The sequence below is a fragment of the Streptopelia decaocto genome (genome assembly GCF_964273445.1).
Source record: "Streptopelia decaocto genome assembly, chromosome: 1".
Classification (NCBI taxonomy): Eukaryota; Metazoa; Chordata; class Aves; order Columbiformes; family Columbidae; genus Streptopelia; species Streptopelia decaocto.
In genome coordinates this window covers 84,754,556-84,760,887 of record NC_138663.1, presented here as the reverse complement: position 1 = coordinate 84,760,887, position 6,332 = coordinate 84,754,556, and positions in this window count along the sequence as shown.

The window sequence follows — 6,332 nt, the reverse complement described above, 5'->3', positions numbered from 1 at the left end:
CTTAAAAGTTGTATGTCTGGCCATGGAACAGTAATTCAAGCATGCAAGTAGGTAAGTCAGCTTTCTTAAACAGCCAGTGAATAAAGATTGGACCATTTAAAGGTGATTTGGCTATATCTTTACTGTAATGTTAGCTTGCATCCAACAGGATACACAAAGCCCTAGCAGTTCAGTTGTCCATGCTTACTCATGTATTTTTTTCCTCTGTAGTTTGCTCTGGGTTGATTTTGGAGCTTCATGGAGAAGCTTGGACAAGGGTTTGTTGGAATGTTGAGTTGTGTTCAAGTTCTGCCCCTTCAAGCAGGATTCACGCTGCTGCTCCAAACCAGTCTGAACTACTAGTCTGTCGTCAGTCCCCCCGAAGTGTTACAGTGGGGTCTCATGTGTTGCACCTAAGTTTCATTGCTAAAGTACGCCATACCATACCTAGTGTGCTCCTGCAAAATACTTCATGTGGTAGTCTGCAAAATAGTTCTTCAGTTTCTGGTGGTCAAAAACTATATAAAAATGTACTTTCCTGGTAATGCATCTTTGCTGTTGCTAAGCTGCATTATGCTGGGATGTGATCCTATCTAGGATACTTCAGGACTTCATGGAAACTACACATTTACATTTACAAGATTCCAGAGCAGCCTGTCTCTAAATCCAGGACTGCAGCTGACTTTCTGGAACAGCTTGCCACACCTGTTTTTTTTCATGAGAACTTGGATGGGACCTGTGGCAAAAAGGGCACTGAGTACTTTGTAGTAAGGCATGTCCCTTTCTCAGGACTGGGGCTGCTCTACGAAACTTTCAGGAAATGCTCTAGAGCCAGGCCTCTGTGTTGCTCCAGGTGCCAAGTCTGATAAGGAAGGGCCTTCCTTCCAGGTAGATCCAAAGCTCCATAAGAATTGCAGGCTGGTGACTATCTGCAGTAGTTCAGCTGTGCTATTGTATGCTGTGCGACTACCCAAAATGTTGTCACAGCCAAGGTGCAGAGTTCTGGTAAATATGTTTTTGTGATACTAGTTTTTGGTTTAGGTGGGTGTCCAAAATTTTGGTGGAGGATGAGAGCACAGCTAGGAGATATAGACCATTTAAGATGCTAGCTCTGGCAGCAAAGGATAAGAGAGAATGCAGGACATGGAATCACTGATTGGTCAGCAACTCCTTCCAGCCTTACCACATTATTCTACCTCCCCATCCTCATACTGCCTGGGACCTTGTTAATGAATTAGAGGTTCACACGTGAAGGACTCTTGCTCTGATTAGGTAGATGAAGTAACCTTGCATAATCAGCAAGAATTCTGCCTAGTAAGAAAACATCTCATAACTTGGTTAGTCCTGGTTACCATACTGTAGAATGTGTGCATGTCCTGGAAGAAAATGATGAAGCTTTCTTGACATCTGTTCCTGATTTCTGCATTTGATTGCGGGCTTCACCCACTTCCCAGCCCCCAGTGTCTATTCATCAGCTGAGGTGAACCAGATGCAATGGCTGTTTCAAATTGATATGACATGCTTTCAGAGAGCAAACATTCCATGGGATTTCACTAACAATACTTGCATGAATATTGTTTATGCACACAAGGCATGACCTGTATGATTTGGCAGTCTATTTCTGTCACCAGGATTCTCTCTGAGCATCTTTTTCCAGTCCTGGATCCAAAACCACTTGTACAATCACCAGAAAAAGTCTTTTCACAGTTGTGGTAGTTTAGCTCTTTCCTGGACAGTTTGTTTACAAGGTGGGATGTAACATGGAGTTTAGTACAACTGGTGATCAGCCAGAGTTAGAGTTGTAATTTCAGAGTTAGGGACCAGCCCATGTACAAGTCATAGCTTCTGCATCATAGCTGGGACAGGGAATCAAGGACATGGAATTCCACCACGTAGAGCGCACTATTTTCACCAAAACAGTATTAGCACATTATTGCAGTAACAGTCTAGGAGTTTAATTCTAACAGGCTATCTCAAAGACAGTTCTACTGAAATAGTATTGTTCATTAATTGTGAAGCCACAAATCAGGATCATGATATAGGCACATTTCTAATGCAAAAAGAGTTCCAGCTGGTTCTAGAGCAATTTCTGCAGCCCATATTAAAAATGTCATCCCTGGCAGTATGTCATCAATCCACTCCTGGTTCTCCCCAGGGAGTAGTGTCACAGGAAATTTCTCTGTCACAAAAATGTTCAGCATGTTGCTGCTGGTCTTAAATAATAATTACAGACTCTAGACTGAATCAAACCCTTAGTCCATGTTGTGCTAAAACCAAGCTGGAAATAATGTAAAGGGAACACAGATTAATTCTTTTACAGTAGAGACAAATGAGCGCTTTCTTTCCTCACATGCTGATTGCCAACACACCCTTCTGCAGTGATTAGCTTGCAGTCCATGAAACTGCATTGTTCAGTTGGGCTAACAGTGTCTTCTCTACTACGTGCAGGGACAATTACCCTTAGTTTTTCTGCTTTACTGTCCAGGTAGGCTTCCAAATAATCCTTCTTCCCATGGGACAGACTCAAAAGAATGAACCCAGCCTAAGTAACCACATAGCAAAACTCCTCAGGATCAGATGGCTTTCTGGGTTGCATCTGAAAAATAAAGCACTGTACTGTGTACGCCCAAATCCTAGGAAAAGTTTTTTTGTGTTTTCCATCCTCAGACTCATCTGAGTAGGGACATCAAGCCCATCAAGCGCGGACCAGATGCTACTCTGTCATTGGTTACCTACTGAAGATACTGGCAAGACTTTTGGGGTGAAATGAGAGCCTTGGCTAAGAGGAGCATGAACTTACTTAGAGGACCTCAAGGACTGTGGAGAGACCAAGTGGCACCAAGTAATGCTCCACTGGCAGTTCCAGGAGCAGGAGTCCTGGGAAAGGGACGTGTCCAGATAACTTCTATTGGAGCATTTTGGCTCTAGCCCATTCCCATTGCCTAGTTAGCAGCCATTGAAACAGCCTCTACTAGTGATGAGGGAAAGAGGCCACTGCTGAGTGCCTCTCCTTCTCTTCCCCTCCTCTCAGATGAGCCAGAAGAGAACAGCTTGGCCTGCAGAAGGCAAGAGCAGACAAACATCTTTCCACCTCTGTCTCTTCTGTCTTTGGATGACATAGGTCAGTAAGTGAGGATGGAGAAACCTGCTGAGGAAGGATGCTGAGAAGGAGATACTTCGTAAAAATCTAGGCTCTAGCTCACTTAAATTCATGTTATTGATTTGCTCTGCCAATAGAGAAGCATGTTGGTCTTCATTTCCTCCAAAATATATTTCCTAACCTCCTGAGGAAATACCTTTGGCCTATATTGGCCCTGTCTTTACTGTTCTCCCTGTTGCATGCTGGCATGTGATATGCCTGGGACTTTAGGTTTCATTACTGCTTGTAGGTCAAGACTGGCCACATTTTGCAGTGTTTCTGAAGGAATAAACATATTTAGTATCTTAAAGGTGTCTTATCTTTCTTGCCTCTCCTAGCTTTTTTGGGTTTCTTAACATTTTTAAGCACTCATCTCTCTTTTATTGGCTGATCTCTTCTGCAGGCAGTGAGTATTTCACCATAAATGTTAGGTTTACATGCACAGTGCACCTTCCACCATGTAAGCTTATCAGCCTCATGAACTGCTCTTTCTCCTAGGTGACTATAAGCAGTGGATCCCAAATTCTGCGCTGGGAGAAGCTGACCTAAAGGGTCTTTTTTGACAGATATGAAACATGGTATATATCATGGCTATCTCAGTGACCATGACATTTGAGAGAGTGGCAGTCAAGTGATCCAATAGAGTTTGCTTTGAATGTTCCTATTGTAATGGCCCTGTGGGAGCTAAAAGTCTAGTGGGATGGACCTACAGGAGCCTGTCTACTGGCAGCTGTGCACATACAAAATCACCAGGAAGGGCATCCTCACCTAGGTATGTTCCTATCTGTAAGCAGGAGGACCTTTCTGACCTGTCTGTGGAAGAGCTTGGCACTCAATCCTAATGGCTTGGCACTGAGACATCCTAAAATAATGCAGATCTCAGTAATTTGTTTGTGCCTTCCCATTGCTTCCTTGAATTTTCTTAGTTAATAGTTCTATAATACTGGTTAATATCTATAAGTTTTCCTTACTCCTCCTGTTAAAACTGTCTGGAAACATAGCAGTAACAATTTATAAGCTCTATGACATGAAAAATGTGCTTTTATAGCTTCCTTGTCTGGAATTTCACCAGACCAAACACAATAGACTGAGAGTGGATGTGGGAATGGGTGGCTGAGGCTGGGTAGTGCCTTGCCTTTATACTCAGTTTAACACCTCAACATGTTGTATTTAGGCTTCTAAAATCTCTAATCTCCAAAATGAAGGCATCTGTTGATTTTAATGAATGTCTAGAGGTTAATAGTGCTTAAATGCAGGTGGTTTGACTCACTCTGCTTGAAGACACTTAGGTCTGTGACTTAAAAATTCAGTCTTGTCCTTTGATTATAGTTATCCAGAATGGAAACAAGAAGTGGTGTTTCTACTAAATGAAGTAGCAACTATAAATTAAGGAATGCAAGCCAGTTCACCAGAATTGGAAAAACTAGCTGTGGATGAATAATTTCTTCTTACTGTTGCTGACTACTATATGATAAAGTTATGTCACAAAAAGTGCAAGCCTATGTGTAACAATAAGCCTGATAATGTTGAATGCTTACATTTCACAGAATGCTCAGGAGTCAGACTTCAGGATACTGCGTGATGCAGCCGTTCTCACGTTCTTCATCCAGTGTAAGCAGTTGTTGTAGTAGTTTGAGGGAAAATGAAACATCTGAGGAAGAGGAGAATGACAGGGTGGGTGTATGAACTCTAACAAACAGGCTACCCTCCCTGATTTTACCAAGTGCTTTATTAAAACACGTCTTCTTTGCCCTCTCCAGGAGCTGATGTGCTCTCTTAAGGGCCTTCCAAAACAGGATTCAATGGTTCAGACTATGTGGCTGGATGACAGTGACTGCACACCCAGTACTTCCAGCTCACCAGGTAAAAAAGAAAGAAAGAAAAACAGAAAAAATCCTCTGGTTATGCTTCTAGAAACATATGTGATGTTGAGCTACAATCATTTTGGAAAATCTTTCGTATGCCATCCTTGAGATTTGGGAAAGCATAGGTAGATAATAGGCTGAGAGAAACGGGAGAGAAGCCAGCATGCAAATCCTAATGGGGAGTGGAGAATGGGAAGTGTGTTCCAGTAGCATGAATAAATATTGCTGTACACACTGCAGAAGGAGCTACAGTAGATTGCAAAGAACGAGTGTGTTCATGTGTGAGTGTGTTCATGTGTTTCTATGGAGAGCATATATCTTTGTTGCATTTCTGAATGCAGTACCCATACTCCTTTATAAACCATCCATGACCAAGAATAATAAACTGAAGAAACAACACAGTTAAGCTAAACCGAGAACAAAACACCTTGGGGCATGGAGAGGCACCTGAGTTTTGCCCTTTAGTGAGCTAAACAATAAATATTCAGCCACAGTAACATACTGTGGTAAAATCAGACTGAACTGATTTTTTTACGAAGAAACCTAAGACATTTAGGATGCCCACTGTAAGACTGGATGTTACAATGAATGATTCTAGAATTCCTACCCATGTATACATTCTTGGATTCCCTGTTTTGCCATTCAGATGTGAGAGCAAAGTTACAGAAAAGAAAAAAAGAATCGGCAGCAGCATGTGGCCATTATGCTGCCAGAGCTGATTTTCTGAGTTGACTTTAAAGCATTAACATGTCTCATATGCTACAGCACATCACATGAGGCACAGGTGACTTTCCCACCAGCCTCAAGGCCAGGGTATAAATTCAGATATAACCCCCTTAACAGTTTCTTGAAAACACTTCTAGATCAGCTAATATGCACAGTTGTTTTAGATGTGTTTTTATTCGGTTACTTGGTCTATCAGTCACTACCTACAAACATGTATAATAATTAAATTTCAAAGTACTGTAGCTGGGATACATACAAAATGGAGAATAACCCTGGTACTGCAAATTCGTATTGTTTAAAGCCACAGTTTAGCAACAAATGGCAGTGATTTACCAGGTTTGTTTTTAAACCTCAGAGTTTTAAATTACATTATGAACCTGGGAAAGGGGATAGTCTACCTTTGAAAAGCTTCTGAAACATAGTTGCACCTAATCTGTCCCCTAGAAAATATTGGTATGATCACGTATAGTTCAAAAAGAAAATAACATTCCAGTGAAGGTCATGGTTTATCATCTTACTGCAGGAATCCCTCATTAGCTGAATTTTACAACTTTCTTAACTTTCCTGATTGATGGTGGATAGGTATGCCATCAAAGTCATTCATCTGGTCCTTCTGGCACCAG